This window comes from Lissotriton helveticus, chromosome 7 (genome assembly GCF_964261635.1).
Source record: "Lissotriton helveticus chromosome 7, aLisHel1.1, whole genome shotgun sequence".
NCBI lineage: Eukaryota > Metazoa > Chordata > Amphibia > Caudata > Salamandridae > Lissotriton > Lissotriton helveticus.
The window spans coordinates 1,657,075,961-1,657,100,559 of record NC_136068.1 but is presented as its reverse complement, the minus strand read 5'-3'; the positions used below and the strand labels follow the sequence as shown (position 1 = coordinate 1,657,100,559).

The 24,599-nt window shown below is 47.0% G+C and overlaps 1 protein-coding gene across 2 annotated transcripts in view; it reads left to right on the top strand.

Moving 5' to 3' along the window:
* Positions 1 to 1,618: 1,618 nt before the first annotated feature.
* LOC144770642 (zonadhesin-like) overlaps positions 1,619 to 24,599 on the top strand; it is a 96,259-nt gene continuing 73,278 nt past the window's right edge. The window contains exons 1-2 of one of the 2 annotated variants that reach the window (XM_078655339.1): positions 1,645 to 1,689; positions 19,481 to 19,762. The gene's annotated coding sequence lies outside the window, so the exon portion shown is untranslated. Of the gene's footprint in view, positions 1,690 to 19,480; positions 19,763 to 24,599 lie in introns of both variants that reach the window. The other variant, XM_078655338.1, reaches the window with a different exon arrangement.

Below are 24,599 nucleotides of genomic sequence, written 5' to 3'. Positions count from 1 at the left end.
TAAAATAAAAATAAAAAACAATTTGATAGAATCTCATTGATTGTAAAATATACATATTGGAGGTTGATTCTATCATACTATCTCTACCCTCCCCCCCTTTGATTTATTTAGTATTATTGACAGCGCACAGCTGTGGGAGTTTTTCCTTGTCTGCAGACACACACTACACACATTTTTCACATTTTGCTTGAACATCATGGCTACCAACTTAGGTCTAACCTACACTGAGGATGAAATTGCAAACATCATGTCATCCCTTGGTATATTTGAGGGCCTAAACACAGCAGAGCCTTCCACAAGTAACAACGACTGGGGCGAGATGGAAGAGTTGAGAAGAACCCAAATAAAAACTGCCCCATATGGGTTACTAATGTCTGAATACTTGAAAGTTAATGCAGCACCACCGGGTCTAATAGTTCGCAACAAACCTTATATTTTCCAAAATGACAAGAGTTTCAAAATTGATTGGTCCCAGATATCATGGCACTGCACAAGAGACTGGATCGTGTTAATAATTAAAACTGCCAGCAGACTGGCACAAGATAAAAAATTGAAATCCAGGCAATTGAGGTACGCCTGAAGAGTTATGAAACACCGGCCAATTTGAGGAAACACCTAGAGGAACTCAATAAAACACTCAACGACTTTGAAGCAACACTCAAACAAAGCAAATACAATAAACTGAAGAAAGATACAAGCCGCTTCAGCCACGAGAAACATATCCATACATCAAAGACGACTACAGACCAAACCGTGAGGAAGCGACTGATGATGAATCATCTGACACAGGATCAAACAGTTCTGATTCAAGCTGTGGTAGAAGCCTGAGATACCAAAGCTCACGCAGCAACTAAGTAGTGGGTGAGTCCTTTGCCATTATACTTTTTGCTACCAACATTGCTATAATTACTGATGGCCCTGGAGTGGCAATGAGTGAATGTGGAGATTTCTCAAGATCCCAAATCGAAATGCTTAACATTCAAGGTAAGCTACTTTTTCAAACCTGTAAGAAGAATCAATACATCTCTTAAGTTGTATATGTATTAGGATATGGAGTGGATTGTTACTTAAGAGCCCGTTGTCATTAACCTTACGTGCTACAAAAATGCAGCAAATTGCCACAGACGAGATTAAAAGGAACATTAGATGTGCGTGGCTGTCCTATGTGTTAATATCAATATATCCATGATAACGCATCGATTTTTTTTGCTATTTAGGTACCCTTTGGCTTACTTCATTGTGGGTGACGGCATTATCCTCTCTCAAAAGCAGCACGACCACACACGAATTTGTCCCCGTTCCTTTCAGGGGCTTCTAAGGCACTGCGTGCTTTTTTTTATATTAAAACATATTTTGCTTGTATGCAATTTTTTTAGGTTAGTAAGGGCACGGCAGCTTGTCCCACTATGAACAAAACAGAACAACCTTTGGAAAGCACCCAGGTTGGTAGTCGACGCTAGACTTATTGACTTTGCAAAAGCCTGTTTAAGCACGAACGAGAGACAGGTGTTCCAAAAAACCTGGCCGGGTGGGACCCTGCTTGCAGGCTGCCTGGGGATGGTTCTTTACTTGCCACACGTGATTGATTGCTTGCAGGCAGCTGCTAATATAAACCTGCTGCTGAGGCAGGAAGGCTTGTTCCCTACAGACGAGCAGAAGGACGGGATCGTCCTATTACGTAAGACGCAGGTATGGCTACTTGTCTATAATGTAGACACAATTTTAAATACAGAGCAGCCGTGTAATGTTTACGTACCATCAGGTTTTGCCTATGCTCATGTTTTCGTTGTAGTTTGATGGCTGAGATTCACTTCAGGGTCTAGTGATTCGAAATGACTCCTTCGAGTTCACCTTGCTTCGACTTTCTGAGACTTTGCAGCTACTTTTCTCACGCAGGTCCTTTCCCCCCCCCCATTTGAATATGTATCGCTTTTTTCTCCTTTCGTACTTTGTTGCGCTTGGTCTGTCTCGTATGTGATAATGTTGATTTCGACTCTTTCTGCTGATACAGTGCCCCCCCCCCCCACCCACCTTGCTCTAATGGTATCGCTTTTATTTTGTGGTTTATCTACCACTTTACCCTGAAGTATTTTATTCCTGTCTGTCTTCCATCTTCTTGAACCCTTCAGTGGTACATATTTGCTCTAGTCACCCGTTACCTCGTTTAATCATCAAACTTGGTTTCTTAATAAGAAATAGGGTGACCAGACGTCCCCGTTTTGCCAGGACGGTCCCTGTTTTTAACCAGCTGTCCCAGCAAATTTCAAGAAATTTAGCTCATGTCCCCGTTATTGGAGAGGGTCGCCTGAAAACGGTGGGAGGTGTTTTTATGTTTTACAAAGCAGGGATAATTAGCAGTTGTTTCAAGAAAGCAATTTAATTAACAGGCAAACTACTGGGCTTAAAATTTGCATTTTATGTATGTTCTTACTGCCTGTTATGTAATTATTTGCTGAGGAGCGCTCTCATCGCTTGAAGTGAACTTGTAGTCCTTCTATTTTTGTGAAATGTCCCGGTTTTTGGCTTTAAAATTCTGGTCTCCCTATTTCTTATGTCTCCTTCCCATAGGGTCCCTCCTCACCCCCCTCTTTTTCACTTTATTTCTCGTCTAACTTCTCCACTATGTGAGCACGCACACATCGATGGCCCTGCTGTCACAGCAGTCCGGGAAAAACGGACCGCCTGTGTCAGGGCACAAAACTGGGCCCGATAGAGACCCGTTTCGAGGACCCCTTTTAAAAACTGCCAGTGCTCCGCACCGTTGATACCTAGCCCACTTAAAGGCCCTGCCCAGGACAGTCTCCAACTTGCCGGGACTGTCCCTGCAAAAACGGGACAGTTGGCAACTATTGCAGGGCTGCCTTCGGTCACAGGAGGGTCACTTTTTGCTGCTGGTCTAAAGTTCAGAACTGATGTTAGACTGTTTAGCAGCTATGACCCTCTATTTATGTGTGGGGCATTTGCTCCCTAACTGCCCCTGGTAGTATTTCGCCATACTATTTGCTTTGTGCTTTTTAGCTAGCTTTAGGCAGTGTGTTTTCTTTGTCTAGTGCCAGTTGATCAGATCCCCACTCCTTCCAGTGTAACTTTCTCACCCTTGCAGCCTGCATGCCCGTCCTGTCCGGATCTTATGCGAGGTGATGGCAAATCATTACTTGCCACCAAGAACACAACCCTCCAGTCTCTCACACTTCTGCTATCCTGTACGTATGTCCCTTTTGCTTAAGTTAAGAGACTACAACTCCCATAATTCAGTTCTTTTCCAAAATGAACGCCTCCGATATGACATGTCTTCTGGGTGAAAATAACCCTTTGGAAACCCTGCTCAAACATGCGTCTGAGTTGCTCAGTAGAAATCCAAGAACAAGTATGTGCAGAATCCGTGGTGATTGAAACATTTTGTTGTCAGCCTCTAGATAATCAACGGGCACGCGAGGGAAGGAATGCTCTCAAATCTTGGAAGGGTTTTTATCATGAAGAAGAAATGCCAAGAGTAACTGTACTGAAGACGGATTCCTGCATGGGCCACGTGCTGTCTCTGCCCAGACTTGCCTCTGCATGAAGGCGAATAGACGTCTTCAGGCGCAGGTTTCATCGCACCTTTCCAGGCATGTTATTGGCAACCTTTCGTAGGCCAGCAGCACCGGGCTGTAAGGACTTCAGTACTCTGGGTACTTACGAGAGGCCACGAACCGCTTGAGTAGCTGTCACGGCGCTGTACCTCAGGTTGTTACCCACACACTTAGCTAACACTTGGCACTTGTAAGCAGTGCTTTAAATGGACAAAATAAGTGCAGGTACTCACCAAAAGGAGCAGTGAGCAGAGTTTAGGGCGGGCACAAGGGCAGTGCTAACGTGGAACAAGGGGCGAGGATACCTTTTTGACCATGCCAAGGTTGTATGCATGAAATCTACATGCATTGTTCGAATGTGGGATGTATCTGTCCATTTGTTATCTCACAAATAACTGTGTATCTATCTATCTCTCCCAAAGTTCCCGTGTCTCTCTGCACAATTCAAAGGCAACAAGCATTGGCATAGCCAATAGGTCTCGCCTTTGGAACCGTATAAGTATTTAGTTATGAAGTACAATATCCTTGGTGCGACAGCATCAACTGTTGCATGGCTAAACACGTATAAGGTCCCAAAGGCGAGACCTATTGGCTATGCCAATGCTTGTTAGAGTAAGCCTTGACTGCTCGCCCCTCGATACCTCTGCGGAGTCAAGTGAACAGAAGGAGCAAATTAGTATCCATTTGAATGCAATTAGACGTGGGGCTGAGCCATGTCTGTGGCGAATGGAAATACTCACTACACAAACTGGCCACGGAAAATGCCTCATAAGCCCAAAGTCTAATCTATGTTAGAAGGGTCAAAACTTACAAGACCTCACAGGAAATTAATGGAGCCAGCAGTGCCCCCTTTCCTCTCCCCCATCCAAGCCACATCCTCGTCTTTTAGGATTAAAAAAATATCCTGCCAACACCTCCAGGTGCATCCATCCCACAGAAGTCCTAACATGGTCAGCGACTAGCTGCCGCCTCCCCCCCAATCCGGCACCCAACACCCAGGAACGTGGACACGAGACGTGTTTTACTCTTTGGAAGGCGGGCGCTAGTCGCCCGGCCGTATTTATTAAAGTATGAAATTAAAAAAGGTTTTAATTGCATAATCAACAATGAATACAAAAATCAGCAGGACATTCAGTTATACAATTGTTATCAACAAGTTTGAGAGCCTGACCTTAACAAAACTCTAATACAAGTTGTTCCTAGCTTAAACTAAACATCCTACACTTGATTTTTGTACATTTCTGGCCATATGGCAGGGTCACTACCGGTGTCAGGTCCTACAAACTGCGCCTCCCCCCTAGAAGTGCGCATGCGCAGTGTTACCCCGGGAATTGCCCGGTCTACGCCCTAAACTCCATTTACCCACTAAAGGAGGGCCCTTACTCTGCGCCGGTGGCGTCATGAGTCCACGCGCGCGGGGTGGCTACCAGCCTAAGGAAAGCGTGAACTACTCCTACCCGCGCTCCTTTGCATATTACCTTGCCCCTGGAGTACTGGGAGTGGCCCGCAGGCCCCTCCCCCCGGGCGGGAACCTCCATAGGATGATGCCCGCCCCCTCAGACCTCAAATATGTGCTCACCGATAATGACCTTACCGCATGCCCCATACCTAATAAATACGACGACCTATGGAAAAAATTCTAAAGGACAACTACACTGGCTAATAAATAACAGTATCCACGCATAGCTAAAAGGGGAAAAAAGGCCTAACGACACATGGCATAAAATTACAATTCGGTTCACTCATGTTACTCAAAATCACAATATCAACGTATAGCTACAAAGGGAAAAAAGGCCTAAAGACACATATCTTCAAATACAGTTCACTTCACACATCACTTTTCTACAAAGGGGAAAAATCCTAACAACAGATCACAAAATACAACAACAGCCTACTCTCTCCCGCGATCCATACCTTTGAAACTTACCATTAAACCGGACATAACGCTGCTTAAACTTTGTACCAAGGGATGGTGGGTGGGAAACAAAGAAGCCCCGAACGCGGGGCACAACGTTCAGCGAGGGAGCGTCCAGGGACAAGGGGGTCTCCTGGGCGCTCCCTACCTCTTATTCCCGAGGGGCCGGGTGGCCCCTCCTATCGCCCGCCCCCCCCGACCCGGAACCACTCCATTGAATCCGGGTCAGGAGGGGCGCCGGCCAATCGGCGGTGGGCCGCGCCCCCAGGGCACGCCCCCACCGTCGAAGGACACGAGGGGAAAGGGGGTGAGACGGTCGCCGCGCCGCCATGCGTGCGGGGGGGCCGAGGGCCCCCCCTTTTCACATGGTCAGCGACTAGCTGCCGCCTCCCCCCCAATCCGGCACCCAACACCCAGGAACGTGGACACGAGACGTGTTTTACTCTTTGGAAGGTGGGCGCTAGTCGCCCGGCCTTATTTATTAAAGTATGAAATTAAAAAAGGTTTTAATTGCATAATCAACAATGAATACAAAAATCAGCAGGACATTCAGTTATACAATTGTTATCAACAAGTTTGAGAGCCTGACCTTAACAAAACTCTAATACAAGTTGTTCCTAGCTTAAACTAAACATCCTACACTTGATTTTTGTACATTTCTGGCCATATGGCAGGGTCACTACCGGTGTCAGGTCCTACAAACTGCGCCTCCCCCCTAGAAGTGCGCATGCGCAGTGTTACCCCGGGAATTGCCCGGTCTACGCCCTAAACTCCATTTACCCACTAAAGGAGGGCCCTTACTCTGCGCCGGTGGCGTCATGAGTCCACGCGCGCGGGGTGGCTACCAGCCTAAGGAAAGCGTGAACTACTCCTACCCGCGCTCCTTTGCATATTACCTTGCCCCTGGAGTACTGGGAGTGGCCCGCAGGCCCCTCCCCCCGGGCGGGAACCTCCATAGGATGATGCCCGCCCCCTCAGACCTCAAATATGTGCTCACCGATAATGACCTTACCGCCACAGGCCAGTATTGTTAACCGACGATCTGGCCTCCCCCTCTAGCCCCTGCCTAAGGACACACTCCTCCTATCCCAGCCCTCTAGCCAAGCCCAGATATTGTCAGACCATAGGACATTACCCTCTTCTGTCAAATGAACCCCGTCCTTCAAGTAATACTTGTGACCCCAGATGCACCCATGAGGTATTGACTGTAACACGGGGGTTCGAAACAACCTATCCAACCGTGTGTTGATCCTCTTTACCGAGTGATTCAACGCCCTGACCGAATGACCCCCCCGCCACTGAAGTCGAGGTATGAGTTGTGACCATACTAGTGTGCACCCGGGGCAGGTCCTAGCTATCCAACCCGCTGTTGAGATAATCTCCTCAATCAAGATGCGCCTGCCCAGTGTTGCCAAGTCGTTCTCCCCAAGGTGAAGTATCACCACTGACGGTGGAGACTGCTGGCGTGCTAACAGCCCTTGGAAGAATCCCCTAAACTCGTGAAGACACAACCCTCCTCTGCCAAAGAACGTGATATTCAACCCTAGTTGTGCCGCCCTTTCCTTCTTGTCACCTGACAGGAAGACACATTCCGCTCGCTTCACATATGAATGACCGACAATCCAGACATTGTTCTTTGTTGTTTCCTGTTCGCCGCTCCGTGCCGATGAATATTGGCGGTGCCCGACGACAAATTCCTCCCCTGCGTAACAGGTCTGAGAAACTGTAAGAGAGCGGAAAGAGACCAAGCGTGAGTGACAAGTAATCATAGCATGTCAATCCGAACATAACGTTTATAGCAGTCTGACGACCACCTCCCAATTGTCTTCACTCTTTCCACCGGGAGGCCCCCCGCCACCGCCTCAGTTGCTGCCCCAATCCTGAAGGAATGAGATCCAAAATCTCTAGGATCAAGACCCGCTTTTGTAACCCCTATTTCGAACACTCTCCTGAATTGATACCTGGTCAAGGGGCTCCCGTCGGCGTGACAGAGCAACGCCCTGCCTGCTGAACCGACCAATAGTCCCATGAGTGATTCTACGTGCCTCACCGGGCAGCACGGGTTGGCGGGGGCCCGTTGCAGAACTATGGTGTGACCCCTAGCTTCTTGATCGGTCTTTGATTTCTGGATAATCACCCACATGGTGTCACCCCTTATCGTCACCCCAGCCTTCTGCAAGCCACCTAGTATGTCAGACTTGGATCCTGCCACAAGTTCACTAATTCTCAGTGCCCCATAAAATGCCAGGGAGAATGCCGCCCTAAAAAGAAGCACTTCCCACTCCGAGTTACAAACAATCTCCAGCATGCCCAGTAAGGCTGTTAGCCGGGCCAACCCCATGGGCTTCCTCTTATCCTTCTGGTGTCCCTGAATACGGCGCCATCCCCTTAAAGCCTTGCGTATCATAAAGGTATTAGTGGGATCCCGGAAGCCCCTAGCTTGAGCGAAGAATGACACTGCTGCCCCATGTCTGGTTGCCGCTGCCACTGAGCGCCCCTCTTTGTGCATCCATTCTAAATAGGCTGCAAACCCATCCTCCTTCGCCCAAAGCACTTCCCACTGTGGCCCCAAGAAAGAACAATAAGACAGAAACGCCCCTTCGTAAGCCGTCTTGGTCCTGGGGGCTAGGCTAGCGACCACGAGGTCCTGTAATCTGGGGCACCAATCTGCCAAAGTACTGCTGGGAAGTGTGCTGGCGAGGGGTCTGCTGTGGGGAGATGTTCCCTGAAAACCTGCATTTTGAAGCGAGAAAGGGAGTCAGCAGCATTGTTTAAAACACCAGGGACATGTTTGGCTCTAAAATTAGCATTCAGTTTAAGGCACCGCAGAACAATTTCTTTGATCAGACGAAGTATGAAAGGACACCGCGCCCCCTGCTGATTGATACATTCCACCACTGTCATGTTATCTGACCAAAACACCACTGATTGGTTACATAGGTGTTCGGGCCAAACCATCAGTGCCACCCATATTGGAAAAAGTTCCAGGCAGCCAATGTTGCTGAGCAAACCCCATGTGTTCCATTCTTCTGGCCATTGTTGAGCGACCCACCTATTCCCTAGGATGGCACCAAAGCCCACACTACCGGCCGCATCAGTCCATAGTCCCAACTCCGCCGATGTCGTGAGCGGGCCGGGCCAGACCACCCTACCGTTAAAATCTTCCAGGAATGCCATCCAAATAAGCATATCCTGGCGAATTTCAGACGATAGGCGCGTGCGGTGGTGCTTTTCCCTCAGCCCCCTCATCGCGTGCGCGATGGAGCGAGAGAAGGGGCGAGCCATTGGGATGATTCTTAGTGCGAAATTCAATTGCCCTACCACCTCCTGTAATTGCTGCAAAGTGACCTTCTCCTTCCGGAGGCATAACTGTAGCGATGTCTTGAATTTGCACACCTTGTCCTTAGGTAGTCTAAAACATCTCTCCATTGAGTCAATCTCGATGCCCAGAAATTCCAAGCAGGTGGTCGGGCCCACCGTCTTCCCAGGCGCAAGCGGGACCCCAAAAGCCCGCATGAGCACGCAAAATTCCTGCAATGCCAGTGCGCACTCCTGAGAACCCGCTGTACCGAGGAAGAGGAAATCATCTAAGTAATGCATGACCCTTTGATGGCCCGTCACTTGTCTCATGGCCCATTCAAGAAATGAACTAAACATCTCAAAGTAGGCGCAAGAAATAGAACAACCCATAGGCATGCATTTGTCCATGTAGAACCTATCCCTAAAGGTGAAACCTAAAAGATGCTGGTCCGCCGGGTGGACTGGGAGGAGGCGGAAGGCGGATTCTATGTCTGATTTCGCCATCAGCGCCCCGGGTCCAGTGGCCTGCAATAAGGTAACAGCCTGATCAAAAGAGGCGTACTTAACACTACAGATACCTTCGTCAATGGCGTCATTCAGTGACGCCCCCTTTGGCGCTGACAGGTTATGAATCAATCTGAATTGCCCCTTCTCTTTCTTGGGGACAACTCCCAGTGGGGAACACACAAAATTGGGTACTGGCACTGCAGGAAAAGGGCCAGTTATCCTGCCTAAGGAAAGCTCCTTGTCAATTTTGGCGGCCACAACAGCCGGATTGTGTTTGACTGATAATTGATTTCTACAGTGCGCACTGCCTGTGTATCCCCCGGCCGGGATCCTAAAACCTTTAGAAAAACCTTCCTGGAGTAGGGTGGCCGCTTTGTGGTCAGGGTATCTGTTCAACAATGGAATCATTGCCACCACATCCACTGGAGTGGGGGGGCGTAACCTGTCTGACTTATAGTGGCTTTCCCCTACCCCTCTGTCCTGTGTTACCTTGCTTGGACCTACAGGTAGTTTCTGGATGAGAGGGGTGCCCACAGGAGGAACATGCATGCCTAAACTTACACGCGGCCCTTGTGCAGGTACGCCTATTAAAATCCCAGCACACCCCTTTCTTCTCTGGCCCACCTGCCCTAAATTTCCCAGGTACTTCACTCGTTTGGGGGGGCCGAAAGGGCTGCTGCGGTCTAGTGAACACCTTGACCGCACCGAACTGAGGGGGAGGTGCAGTGTCAGAGAACTGTTTGTGCCAAGCCATGGAATCTACCGAGTCCCATGGCAACGATCTATTGAATTCCAATGCCTTCCTAAAATTGACATCATAACCCTTCCATGCTTCCCCAGAATACTGTTGACTCCACCCCACAATCCTGCTCGAGTAGCAAGCCAATGCAGCCTGCAGATCTGGAGGACGCTCAGCCTTAATTGCAGTGAAAACAGCCCATGCTTGCATCCAATTATTGAGATTTTCCTCAACCCTGAATCTAGTACACTGCGCCCTCCATTCACTTGGGAGCATCCACTCTTTCAGTGCTTTTGCCTGCTCCATTTCCCTATTATCCAACAATAAAGAATAAATGTACACGTATTTATCAGCCCAAATCATTTCTTTCACAGCTAATGACACATGCTGAGCTAGATTTTCGCTCCTGGAAGGTATCACACCGTCCCCCAAGAGCGGCAATGCCACTTCCTTACCAAGTGCGGGCACCGGGGGCGGCTGCCCTTTAACTCCGTCCAGCTGGGGAACACTTGGACCTGCAAGGGGAGAAGAAATTGGCAATGCAACACTGTCGGCGACCGGTGCCGATCTGATTTTTTCTACAAACCTTGCCGCCTCTGCCGCATGGTCTGCAGAATTCGGGAAGGCTCCCCCTTTTTGGAGCCATGGCATCATGGCCGTTAACTGAGATAACAATTCGGGTGGCATTGAATCTACATTACCCCCCGGGACAACAGGTACCACTGGGGTTATGCCCAGTGGTCCTGGCACAGCTGGCAGGGCGGGCGCCGGGTGTGGCCAGCCTGTACCCGGGATTGTGGGCACCGGTGCGGGAGCAGACCCAGCGTCTACTGGTTGACCTGCCGGCACCGGCACCACAGGGGCAATGGGTGTAGGCACATGCGGGGGTGGGACCACCGCGGGCGGTGCGGCGGGTAACGGATCCACTGGGCCTGGGGTGGGAACCGCCTCCTTGGGTCTTTTGGATCTAGGTTTCCCTTGTGGAGTGACAAATTCCCCTCTTGGCACTGGTGCCACCCTCTTGCGGATCGGTCGCCCGGACGGGCCCGGTGCCTCACTCTCTCTGTCATCCAACCGAGCTTCCCGCTCCTTAATTTGTCCTAGCTGTTGCTTAATGTCGCTCATCTCCCGCATCATAGCCCGCATCATAGCCTCCATGTTGGACCCCCTTTTTCCACCCCTTGGACCTGGCATGACGCTTACCCCAAAAAACACCCGCTGCCTACTTAGTTCCCAACAGGTCAACTGTGTGTACCTTTCAGATGGAGGGTCACCAGGGGGCTTTCAGCACCATGCAACGGCGACCGCAACACTAGCGGCTTGTCCGCTTATGTAAGGGGGTGAGTAAACCTAATGTAGACCTACCCGGCGGCCACCAGGAGCGATGAATGCTAGCCCCCCGTACCCCTCTTACCGACCAGTCACTCGTCCTCGCCTGCGATAATGGTCTGCGGCCCCTGTTCACACCACGTTGCGTGCTGGATGCTCTTACGTCCTGTCCGCTAGTGAATGGCCCCAATAATGTCGTTAAATTGCCTGGAATTAAAAACTTGTGTTATCACCGTGTATAAGCGACATTCAAAATAACACTCCTTCCAAGGCCAGGACAATTCTGGACCCGTATCTGCACTTATTCCCCAGAACTGTAAGGATATGACAATAAATCACTTAATAATCAAAATTACAACAATACATTAGTGAAAACCTTTCAAAAATGTCACCTCGTTTTCAAGAAAATTGCACACTTTGTGTCACATCCAGTAACATGAATTATAAATAAACACTGCAGTGTAGCGTGAAAAACAATTACCTAGATACACTTTGTGCAATGACATTAATAATAAATCACTTAATAACTAAAGTAATAACCTTGTAAGAAATGGCCCCTTGTTTCACCATACAATTGTACACTTTGTGTCACTTCATGAACAACAAATTACCTAATCATTAATGTAATGCAGCCGTGAAAAACAGTTTCTTTCCTACAATTGTAAACTTTCACCAGGGGTCTCCCATCCTGGTCGACCCTGCTTAGCTTCAAGCGTGACGCTTGTGTTCCGCTGGAACAACCTCTCCGCACTGTCTCACCGAGGCGGGAAAACCCTTCTTTGTACCGCGTTACCTATGCGGTTTAAATGACGCCGCTAACGTATCAAAGACCGTCGCTCAACCTGCCCGCGGCTTTACTTACTCTGTACCGCGTTATCTGGCCTCCCCGGTTTGTTCTATTGCCGGTATGGTACTCTAAACACAAAGCCGCTCAATACCAAGGCTCCCCCCCGCAGCCTTACCCCGGCCCTCGTGGAGTCCCGGAGCACACCTCCGACGTGCGCTGGCCCGCTGCTCGTCCCTGCCCTACCCGCGCCAACAAATACCGCCTTTTCCTCGTCCCTCGGAGCGAGTTCCACGTCCTGGGACCTCTGCTGCCGCCTCGCGTCCTCCGCCGACGACCCTGGACAGAAAAGGGGAAAATCCACAACTGCCGCCTCACGTCCCAGGCCGATGCCGATCCAGGCAATCCCACGACGGCTCGGCTGGCTCCACGAACCGCTTCGTTATACCTGCAAAATAAAGCGGGAAAATTACCAAACAAAGAAGCCCCGAACGCGGGGCACAACGTTCAGCGAGGGAGCGTCCAGGGACAAGGGGGTCTCCTGGGCGCTCCCTACCTCTTATTCCCGAGGGGCCGGGTGGCCCCTCCTATCGCCCGCCCCCCCCGACCCGGAACCACTCCATTGAATCCGGGTCAGGAGGGGCGCCGGCCAATCGGCGGTGGGCCGCGCCCCCAGGGCACGCCCCCACCGTCGAAGGACACGAGGGGAAAGGGGGTGAGACGGTCGCCGCGCCGCCATGCGTGCGGGGGGGCCGAGGGCCCCCCCTTTTCATAAGCATGTTTTGTGATACACAATTACATCTGTCGTATGCATGTCACAAACTTTAAACATTACGTCATTATATAATGAAATTGCACTGTAGTTGGATTAGCAGCATAAACGACTGTGCCTGTGTCATTGTTGAAAACCAGACTGCAAATATCTCTCGCACTTCTTCATTCATCACACTGCTAAGATCTGCGTCCCGTAACATGATACCCGCACCTCAGTGGTCATCAGGTACGACATAGATCACTTCCCACATAGGATGCTAACAAAAACACCACGCTTCCAACAAACACAATACGCTGTGGCGCACCACCCATACAGGCAAGTTCTTCAGCACTCTACACAGGGTTAGTAAGCGCTATATAAATGTTAGAATACAATATAACAGTAACTGAAAATTCAGGATATTCAGAGGAAGTTTTATTGGCAATCAAGCTGCAGATATAAAAAGAGAGTATATCAGAAATTAATGCCACAGAAGAAAATGTCACCTTGAAGTTCTTGTCAACAAGAGGAAAATAAATTGAAGTCCACAAACTGAACAAAAGTTGAACAGAATCCAAATACTGTAATTACTATGCATTCCCTGATGCATCGGAGGCACTTTAATTTTCTCAAACAATTACATTTATCCAGGCTTATCGAATACTATATTGCCCAAAGCAAAATTCAAATCCTTCTACCCGAATAAGCAGGCCTAGAATCCAGACAACCGAAAAACATCACAGGCTTTGAATGTATGGCGTGAGAACTTTGTTTGTTACCGTGAACGCCATATACCACAAGCAAAACAACTAATATCAGCACTGCCGATGTCACTACATACCACACAACCACCAATATCAGTATCAACAACACCACCACCAATAACAATGTAACCACCACCACCGATACCACTACTCCCCCCTCGAGCAGTGGCAGTCAATAGGTCTGGATGTCATGTTAAACAGCAACTTCACTTTAAGTGCAGGATGCGCAAATGGCGAAAGGACTTTACATTTTTACTCCTATTTTTTTTTTTTTGCTGTTACAATGAGCAATAGTTATAGGAGGAAAAGTAACACAGAAATGATGGACATGTCATTGTCACTCGTATGGGTATTATCTGCATTATCACACACATCAACAAAATAAGGGGGATAGGCCTGTTTCCAATACGTGCACATCTATGTTTTAAAACCACAGTAAAAGCGCTTCTTTCGGCGCCATCTACACAAAATATTCTGAACTCACACAACAGACTTGCCCTTCTCCGTCCCTGAAATTAGAAGGAAAAATTCCTTTTTTACGGGGATGGCTGTTCTTATAGGCAGCTAGAATACAGAATACTCTTAGTAACTTTTACTGCCCCCCCTGCACACAAAGAAAGATGCTTCCTGCTGTATAAACCACCTAGCTTGCAGCTAACTGGCCGATGTTTATGCACTGACAATAGACTAAAAGCATGCAGAATTAGCAGCGAAATCCACAGCCGAGTATCATATATTCAGACTGCGATGTGAAAATAGTGTGGCTCAAGCCCCTTGTAATGGTAAAAATAGGAGATGTCATAGTGATCTGAAAAAATAGGCAGACTAGGAGGCCGAGGGGGTCTATAGATATGGGTACACAATATATCCCTGTTATTGATAAAAAATGACACACCGAGGCACCTATATAAAAGTAGTCCAAAGTGAGGTCAGGAATTAGATTACCTTTCAAAAGATGATGGCGGATTATTGCTGCATCGTGTCATGCCAGAAGGTAACATCATTATGGAGCACAACATGTTCTCCGCCTGAGTCCAGGGGAAAAAGGTCACTGAAGAATCTGTCAGATTGGATTTACAATGCAGGGCACTCTTTGAATCTGGGGCTCTAGCAGAACTTGTATTCATTTGTTTGGGACTCTGGCAAACAGGCTGTTACAGCAAACAATGAGAGGCATTTAATTATGTGTGCATTCTCACGAAGTTGGCTCAAGCCAAGGTTGCTATGCGTACAACCTAATGCAGGCAGGCTTCAATATTACATGGAACAAGACCCTCTTAAAAAGCTACAATAAACAGGACGATAAGCATGAGATAAAAGGGCCAGTGATGGAACAGGACATCGAACGATGCATTGGGGGAAGTGACCAGGGAATAAATAAGTTATCGTAGGAGTGGTCAGAAAAGAAGGGAGATGCAGTTAGTTGTCGCTTACAAAGTAGGAGGTAGGAGCAGTCAAGTAAGAAACACAGTGAAGTTAAAGCGGTTAAAGGAACCTAGATTGCTAACTCAATAGTACCAGGAATAAGAGGTAGATGTAAAAACAGTGAGGTGGGAGAGATGGCAGACATCAGGCAAAGAGAAGTTGTATGGTAAAAGATTGCAAAGTTCTAGCACCTAAATGCAGAGGAGAATATGTCAAAATTGGTGCAAGAAATGTAAAACAACAAGGCCCTCTTTCAGAGACACAATGCCCCCATTCCGCTTTTCGACACAGGGATATATAGTTTATCGCCCAATCAGGATGATTGGGAAAACTGGCGTCTGCCCGTAAAATGGATATGTCTGTTTGTTTGTTACCAACCAGAAAGACAGCAGTTTGTCTTACTTGTTTACCAGTATTACCAACCACAGCAAAGATGTTTTATTTTTGCAGATCCATTATGTATCGCAAAAACGCGGGTTCAGCACTATACAAAGACTACTGAATGGCAAAAGTAAATTTCAAATCTGGGACGTCATTTTATGGTAAATTTACAAAACATCGACCGTGTCAAAGAAAAGGCAACCTACCACGTTTTAAATCTATTTCCCCACTCAGTTTGCGATGTGGAAATAAGAAACGTACATCACATAACCCTAAATGCTCTTTACTGGACTTTAAAAAGACCTGTTTATAGTGCTGTGGTAACCTGTCTGGTCATTACTCTGTTGCTCCACCAGCCCTTTTGTTCATCCTGGGTTTACGCTGTATGGAGATAATCCCTTGAAACATCGGGTGAATGTTTTTTAATTTTTTTATACAAGTTGGAACATCACTCTGAATGTCAGTAAGGGAAATGGAGAAGTACGGCGCTTGCACTTTGCGTTTCCATCATACAAAGGACTGGCTCAAACAGGTATCAAAGGTATGCTCATAATACCCAGCTGAAGCCACTTTTGCTTCTGCACAAAATAACCCAGTCTCCGGAACCATATAAGTCTTCCGGCATACTAACTCTCCCATCCGGTTTGACTTACTATGGAGGAATAGGAGGATAAGGATTTTAAAGAGGTTGCAGAGACTGAGCTGAGCACCAGCAGCCAGGTGCAGCTCTCCGCCATGTTGCCGGCTACCTTCACAGCACACGCTCTCAGTGGCTGTCAGTAAACTCCACCCCTCTAGACAACGGCATCCAGAACTCCATTCCAACTACATGCCAGGCACCGCGAAAAACACCACAACAAACAAAGCTCTGCTCTCACCAGCCTCAACATTATTTTTATTGTTATTAATTAAAAGTATGCCAGATGCGCCAACAAGCTGGTGAGGGAGCCAGGCTAAGGCTCAGCACCGCCGTGAGGTGTGCAGGCAATAATACTGGTCCCGTGACAACGCAGGGCCCAATCAGGGAACATAGGCTTTATTTACCACGGCTTCCAAAAACTAACATGAAAAAAACAAGCGTGTGCCACCGTCGATGGCAGCAGGGGGGAGAGGAGGGTGTGGCGCTATTCCCTCGCAGGAGCGAGGGGCTGGCGTCCCGATAATTGATAACATTTGGTGCCAGCTGCTCGCTCATGCAAGTGAATAGCCAGACGTGCACGCGTTGCCATTGGAAGCAATGCAAGGCGGGCAAGTTTTTACTGGAAAGCTCTATCGATGGCTAAAGGTGTCTTTCCTCTGCAGCGCATGCAAGCTGCGGAGGTGAGACCTAAAAACGGATACAGACCACAAAGTTAGGTGCTGGTTTTAATCTTTAATGGTGCATGTTGCCATGACGCGCTCCAGCCCCTCCTCAGGCCTTGATCACATAATAGAGATCTCTATATATCTATCCTGTAACTATTTTTATTTTAGCAATTTTAAAATAAGAAAATATTGGGGAAAAAACAGCAAGTTATAAATATATACCTTCTTGATTGCAGGCATGTCCTTGCTGCAGGTTCACAACTCACTAAGCTATAATACAGGGATGTTAACATTTGACCTGCAGGTAACACAAGGCTCTATGCAACAAAAACAGTAATCAACAAAGCTATTTACATAAAAAAAATGAATCTGTGATTTAACATGTTGCATGCTGTGCTTTCCAGCAGACACATTGATCCTCTATGCAATATTATGGTGAGTTGAACTTTTGATTACAATGTACACAGATCTTTCTAGCAAGTGCATTACCTCCGGAATTATCCACTTTGTTACATATGATGCCCAAAGCTCACTTACTTATGGGAAGTGTCTTCCATTTCTGGTTCTCATGATTGGTGAAGGTGCAACTGCAAAAAGCGAGGAATTCATCAGGCAGTCTTTTCCTACAAGCCCCTAGTGGGTGTTTCTGTCAAACCTAGACACCAGAGTTGCTTTCGAAGAGACATAGTTTGTATAACTTTAGAGAGTCACTCTCCTCTCTGAGAAATGCTGACCCGGACAATAGCGAAATTGCTGTTGGTGGCTCAGTCTTTCAACAATCCGTTTTATGTGGTTGAAAGGAGTGGTGGAAGGAGTAAACACACTGCAGATGTGATATCAGAAAGAATAACGTATCTACTGGGCTGATCTGGCTGCACTAGGTGTAATAAAATACCTACCATGATCCCACGTGTGTTAATTCAGCTAATAATTTATATTATATGCCTTTATATACTCGCTATAATAAATGTCGAATGCATTCTTGCATTTGCAATTGTCGATGAATTAAAAAGGAACAGGCTTTCAAGTCATGTTATAAATGGTAAGATGGTCTTTCTGAATTGAAATATGACCAATGACATGAAGTGCTGGCTAGGAGATGGGGCTTATTACAAATTAACTATGTTTTCGGTGCTTGCACCACATAACTTGTACAGAAGACCACCTGGGAGTGCTAAATAAATGAAAAATGTATGCTTTCCTGCTTTTGGCATTCGATCACAGTGTGCAATAAATTGCCACCATGAGTGTTAATAACACGCACATATCAAGCCATGCAATACATTTACTGGCTTTTGGTAAAAATATAGCTGCGTACATCCATGTGGCATGTAGGCCCAGGTAACACTGGCAGGAACTATTTCAGTTCAAAGAGCATTTCACACTTTTTATTGCACTTAGTCTGTCCAAGGTAAAAAAAAAAGGGATTAGCGAGTTTGGTAACCAGATCCCTTCTTATTTATACATGCAAGAAGGCAATTCAGATGTGTGGCGATGGTGACCGCATTAGCTAATCTTCTTTTGTTCTGTCCTGAACTGTGTGTCCTACCCCCACCCAATAAAGTTTACACCCCCCTCTCAGCCCCACCGTGAAAGATCAATGGATAAGCTAATCGCTCTGACTTCCAACGAAGCTCACGCTGTGTCCTAGTGACAAGAGCTCCTGTGATTAATTCTGTGCAGTGCTTGTTAACCCCATGTGTCCTCATGAGGAGACCAGGCTGTCATGAGTCAGTTGAGCTGTGCTCATGATGTCCTGGTCTCGTCATAACGCCGCAGCTCCGCCCACGCGCTGTTAATTCCCCGCCTGTGCGAGAGAATTAATGAGTGGGCGGCGTCGTGACGAGACCAGGCCGTCATGAGCACAGCTACACGAGTGACTCATGAGGGCCTGGTCTCATCACAAGTACCGCGATGCCGCACTCATCCCCTCATGCCCCCTGCAATGTGGGGGAATTAGCCCTGCAGGAAAGGGGTTAAAGGTGATCAGTTGCATGATGAATGGAGCGCTACTTGTGTTAAAGTCGTGTCCCCATGAGTACCGGTACTCTCTTTGATCTAGAAAAAGTGCCGGTACTCAAGAGGAGAAAATGAAAAAGTGCCAGTACTCGGTACCGGCCCATTTAAAGCACTGCTTGTATCTAGAAACGAACAAGCTGGGAATGGAGAGAAAGCATAACACGGAGTAACTTGGGTGGAACATCTACATGCATCGCCATCCGCTACTGGCAAAATGGAATAAAAGTGCTCCTAAAACAAATATTCTGAAACATCAATCTAATTAAAACACTGTCTCTGGAGTCGCGCACAATGACTCCTCCATAGCACACTGCAATCACAACATTTCTAATTTTAGTGGTCTATAGAGTCAGGCCGAAGTCCTTTCTTACTTTATATAATTACTCCTGGCCCAAAAGCTGCGTCTTCAAAGTCGGGATGCCAGACAATTTGTTAGTATGAGAAATAGATGCATTTTAGCTCGTTTTCCATGGCTAAAAAATATTCTAATTCTGATTTGTGGTGATAAAGTCTTATGGCATAAATGTATTCCTATATGTTCTGTTATAATAAGTTACATGCATGTTGAAACCCGTGATGCATACTACATACCAACCTCCCTGCATTAGTGCTGAGTGACAAGATGTACAGCACTTGTCATTGTATTGTATTAGAGACTTATATAGCGCAAAACTGTCACCCTACAGGTATCCTGGCGCTTGGATCAGAGAGAAGCTCGACAAAGGAGAAATCCGAATCAACTATTTAAAAGATATGCTTAAAACACATTGCTTGGGAAGAGCCAGGTTTTCAGGCTCTTCCTAAAGCCAATCAACGAGCTAGCCTGTCTAAGCATTAGGGGCAGTTCATTCCATATACGGGAGGCCATCACTCCAAAGGCTCTACCACCTTTCCGAGACCTCTTCAATCTGGTGGTAGTTATCAAGCTGGAGTTTGAAGAGCGGAGCTGCCTACTTGGATTGTACCAGGTAAATGTTTCCTGTAGAGGAACTGGGCCCTGACCATGTACTGCTTTATATACAATGCAAAGGGATTTAAAGCGCATTCTCTCCCTGATGGGCAGCCAGTGAAGATCTCTTGGGGCCAGCGTCATGGAGGATCTGCGTTGTGTATTTAGGGCCAGTTTTGCTGCCATAGATTGAACTCTCTGCAACACCTGTACAATATATTGTGGTGCTCCCAAGTACAGGGAGTTGCAGTAGTCCAATCTACTCGGTAATATACTCCTCACTGTAAGAGGACAAGAGTCTTCTGGGAGTAGGGGGAAGGATTTTCCGTAAAGTACGGAGCAAGGAGAGGCAGGTACTGGCAGTTTTATTAGCCTGTGCATCCATTTGGAGGTTTTCGTCTACCATAACTCTCAGATTGCGCACCACTTTAGCCGAGGCCAAAGCGTCACCCTCAGGAGTGAGCTTAAACTCTAACGGTAAGTGGCATGACATTCTCAGGGCAGTATAGTACCTCAATTTTTCCCTCATTAAATTGTAGGGCATTTCTCTTGAGCCAACCTGCAGTTTGACACATACATTCCTGGAGGGTATCAATAGATATCGCTCTTTTCCCCTCCAGTGAGAGTATAAATTATGTGTCATCTGCATAGTTGATGAGATCTATCCCAAAAGATTTGATAATGGGAAGTAGAGGGCGTAGATAAATATTAAAAAGAATCGGGCTTATTGCTGAGCCCTGTGGTACACCGTGGAGTACTGGGGACATGGCAGAGGTAAATGGCGAAAAGGATACCGCCTGTTGTCTTCCTGACAGGTATGAACGTAACCATTTAAAATCCTGTCCTTTTACCCCTATGTCTTCCAGTCTCTCAACCAACACTGCACGGTTAACCGTATCAAATGCGGCTGACATATCCAATAGTACCAAGACAGATGAAACCCCGTTGTCAGCACGCATTCGCAGGTTAAACATTGCCGGATGTACGTTGTTACAACGCATGCTTTTACCACGCATGCTGTAACAACACAAGTTTTAAAACTCATTACACTGGGGGGGTGCTGGATAGTGAATAGTTTAATTCACTATTCCAACACCAGTCCCCGTGGACACTAGCGAAGGTGTTGGATAGTAAATTAAAACTATTCCCTATCCTAGAGCGCCCCCCAGTGTAATGCGTTGTAATGGTTTTCGTTTTAAAGTCTGCGTTGTAATAGCACTGCGTGCTAAAAGTTGCGTTATAAAGGTTGTTCCCCTCCATTGCCGTTACCAGTGCGGTCTCGGTCCCATGTCCCGTCGGAAACCAAACTGATCCCTGTCCAGCAGTAAATTGTCCTCTAGATAGCAAGATAGACTTTTAGTAACTACCTTTTCAAGGATTTTAACTGGGTAGGGCAGTAAGGAGATTGGTGGGAAACTCGCTGGGTCAGAGGGGTCCAGGGAGGTATTTTTAAGAAGTGGAGTTATAATAGCTTGCTTCAAAGCCTCTGGTACCACCCCTTCCTCCAATGACTGGCAGCAGATATTCCATAGCCATGGTAGAGTTTCTTCCCCCAGGGTTTTCCAGATTTTATGCGGGAAAGGATCGAACTGGGAGCCTGAGGCCACACTTTGAGCAAGCTGGTTAAAAGAGTCCTCTGTGGGAGAGTGGAAAATATCCAATATGGTAGCTGTTTGAGATTCAGAGGCAGATTTCTCAGCTAAGCCAGCCACATCGTCAAATTGCAAATTCCCAACAATTTTTGTTATTTTCTCATCAAAAGTCAGCGATATCATCACATAGCTTCTGTGAAGCTATTACCTTATTACTAGCACATGCTGGACTAGATAGGTTCCGGACGATATCAGAGTGCTTTGGTACTGTTTAGGGGCTTGCAGAATAGAGTTGGCATAAAAATCAGCTTTGGCCTTGGCAATAGATTCCTTATAATGGGTCTGTGCTAGTTTCAAGGCTTTCCTATCCAAATATGCCCTCCTCCATTTCCTCTCTGCCTTTTTACATGTTACCCATAGCTGTTTTAATTCGTTGTTGAACCAGGGGGCAGAAATGTTCCTCCTATTTTTTAGGCGCTTTAATGGCACCACTGTATCAAGGGAGTCCGCCATAATCTTGCAGTAGGTCTGATAGTCTTCACCTACAGAAGAGGAAGGGGTAAAGGACATCCGGCCCTGGAGAAGCAATGGAGTTTTATTTTTTATCAGCTTGGCCCATTCTCTTTGGCTGCCACACTTTTCATGACAGTGGTAATTGCTATGGAGGTTCATGCTGAATTAACTTTTTGAATGGCTATCTATTTCTTATAGTCTGAATTAGCTAAATGCCATGCTGGTAGCTATCCTGGCTGGAGTGAAACCACCAGGAGTGCCCCTGTTATCATGGCCTATTCAGCCTGTATTTTTAGCCATTTGACACACTTTTGTTTCTAGTAGCACCACTGTTAGACCTGGCACCATTGGCGTGGGTCTCCATTTTTTGCTGTAGTCTCGTGTGTTTTTGCTGGTGTTAGATGCTTTGGACACTATGCTACTGCTGTCTAGTGCCACAGTGTGTGTTCTCCCTATTGTAAATTGATGTATGAATTGGTGATTCCATACTTGACTGTTTTTGTTTTCTTGTCAGACCCTAGTACAGTGCACTGAGTGTGTTATGTTAAGTTATACGTTCTTTTATAGCGCTAGAATCACCCGGGGGCATCTCGGCGCTTGACTAGAACTAATTCCTGAGATTGGAAGAGGACCGAATGAATTAGAGAAGGATGGATTTTAACTGTTTCCTAAATGTGCCATAATTATCAATTTTACGCAGGGGATCTGGTAACTCATTCCAGTATCTTGGCGCTAGATATGAGAGCTTTTACTCCCGAACGACTTGGCCTTATGTGATATTTGTAGAAGACCACGCGTACCAGACCTCAAGTTCCTATTAGGAACATGTTTAATAAGTCTTTTTTTGGAGGTATTTAGGACCTCTACCATTGAGTGCTGTGTATGTAAGGCAGCAGATCTTCAAAAAAGAATCTTTTCCTCACCGCTAGCCAGTGGAGTTAACGCAGAAGGGGCACAAATGAGGATCCCGCTGGGCGATTCAGAACCATCCTGGCTGCAGTGTTCTGAATCACCTGCAGCCTGTTTAACAAGGTCTCTCCCGCTCCTGCCAGTAAAGCGTTGCTGTAATCCAATCGACTAATAACTATAGCTTGGATCAAGGTTTTGCGATGAGCGGTAGGCATGAAGGGGAGGATTTTTCGCAGCAAACGCATGCTATAATAGCAAGAGCGGGTTTTGGTGGCGATATGGTCTTTCATTCATCTGAGCAACTGCACTCAGGCAGTACACATGGGTCAGTTCCATTCAGGGCCCAATTCCATCGGCTGCGGGGTCCCCCAGGGTGCCTCATTGAGCCCCACTCTTTTCAATGTCTATATGTCATCTCTCGCCGACATTGGAAGGAAGTGGGGCATTGGCATCTGCTCTTATGCGGATGACACGCAGCTGATGGTGGCCCTGGATGAGAGGCCTGATATAACCAAAACCAAGTTACATGACTGTCTCTCTGAAATGGCCCAGTGGATGCATTCGCACTGCCTAAAGTTGAATGCAGGAAAATCTGAGATTCTTCGGTTTGGTGGTGCCAAACTGGTGTGGGATGCTACATGGTGGCCACCCTCATTGGGCCTGGCCCCCACTCCAAAACAACATGCCAGGAAACTGGGAATCATCATGGATGATGTTTTGTCCATGAAGGATCATGTGCGATCCCTCTGTGGCAAGGGCTTTGCCATCTTAAAACTCCTTGCTAGGATATTCCCTTGGATACCTCTGGACTGCAGACGCTCAGTCACACAGACCCTATTGGTTAGTCGCTTAATGGCAATGCGCTGTTTGTAGGGATGAATGAACACTTGTTCTCTCACTTACAGGTTCTGCAGAATCTGGCGGCCAAACTCATTTGCAACAAAGGCAAGCTTGACTCGGCATCAGAATGTTTAAAGAGACTTCATTGGCTCCGGATGCGTCAGAGGGCTGCCTTTAAATTGCTCAGCCATGCCCATAGGGCTCTACATAAGACTGGTCCCACTATTCTTCAAGGGAAGATCAAATTTTATGTCCCTACTAGGAACCTACGTTCATGTCAATCGGCTTTGGTCAGGACCAAACGTATCTATAAAGTTAGAACAGGTGGTCGCTCCTTTTCTTACCTGGCAGCAAAAAGGTGGAATGAACTTCCTATTGACTTGAGACCTACTACAAATTATCTCCAGTTTCGAAAAAAGTTGAAAACCCACCTCTTCCCCAATTTTTAAACTTCTCAGCATCAGTCATCAGTAGTTCCTGTTTGGTATAAGTGCCGTGATATCCCTTGGGATGAGTGTCGCCCTCTACAAATACCACAAATAAATAAATTGATAGGACTGATCTAATTTTATCCCTAGGTTTTTCACACAATGAGTGGGCAATGGGGCTGCTCCCAACTGGGCGGGCCACCAGTCATCAGACCAGCTTGCTGTGGCTTTGCTCATTAACATTATTTCAGTTTTACCAGGGTTCAGCAGGAGACAATTCTGCGTCATCCAGCTGGAGATCAAGTATGCCTCTGGAAAACCTTGCTTTCTCTGCAACTAAGTCTGTACCGAACGAGAACATGAGCGGAGTATCATCAGCATACGAGATGATCTCAAAGCCCAGTTATTCCGCTCTCCTAGCTAGTGGGGCCATCTAAACATTAAATAGGGTAGGATTTAGGCAGGATCCCTGAGGGACAACTCTGTCTAAATTAAGTGCATCGGACCAGTATGGGCCAAGCATGATTGTTTGTGTCCTATCGGACAGAAAATTTCGCAGCCATTTCAGGGCTGT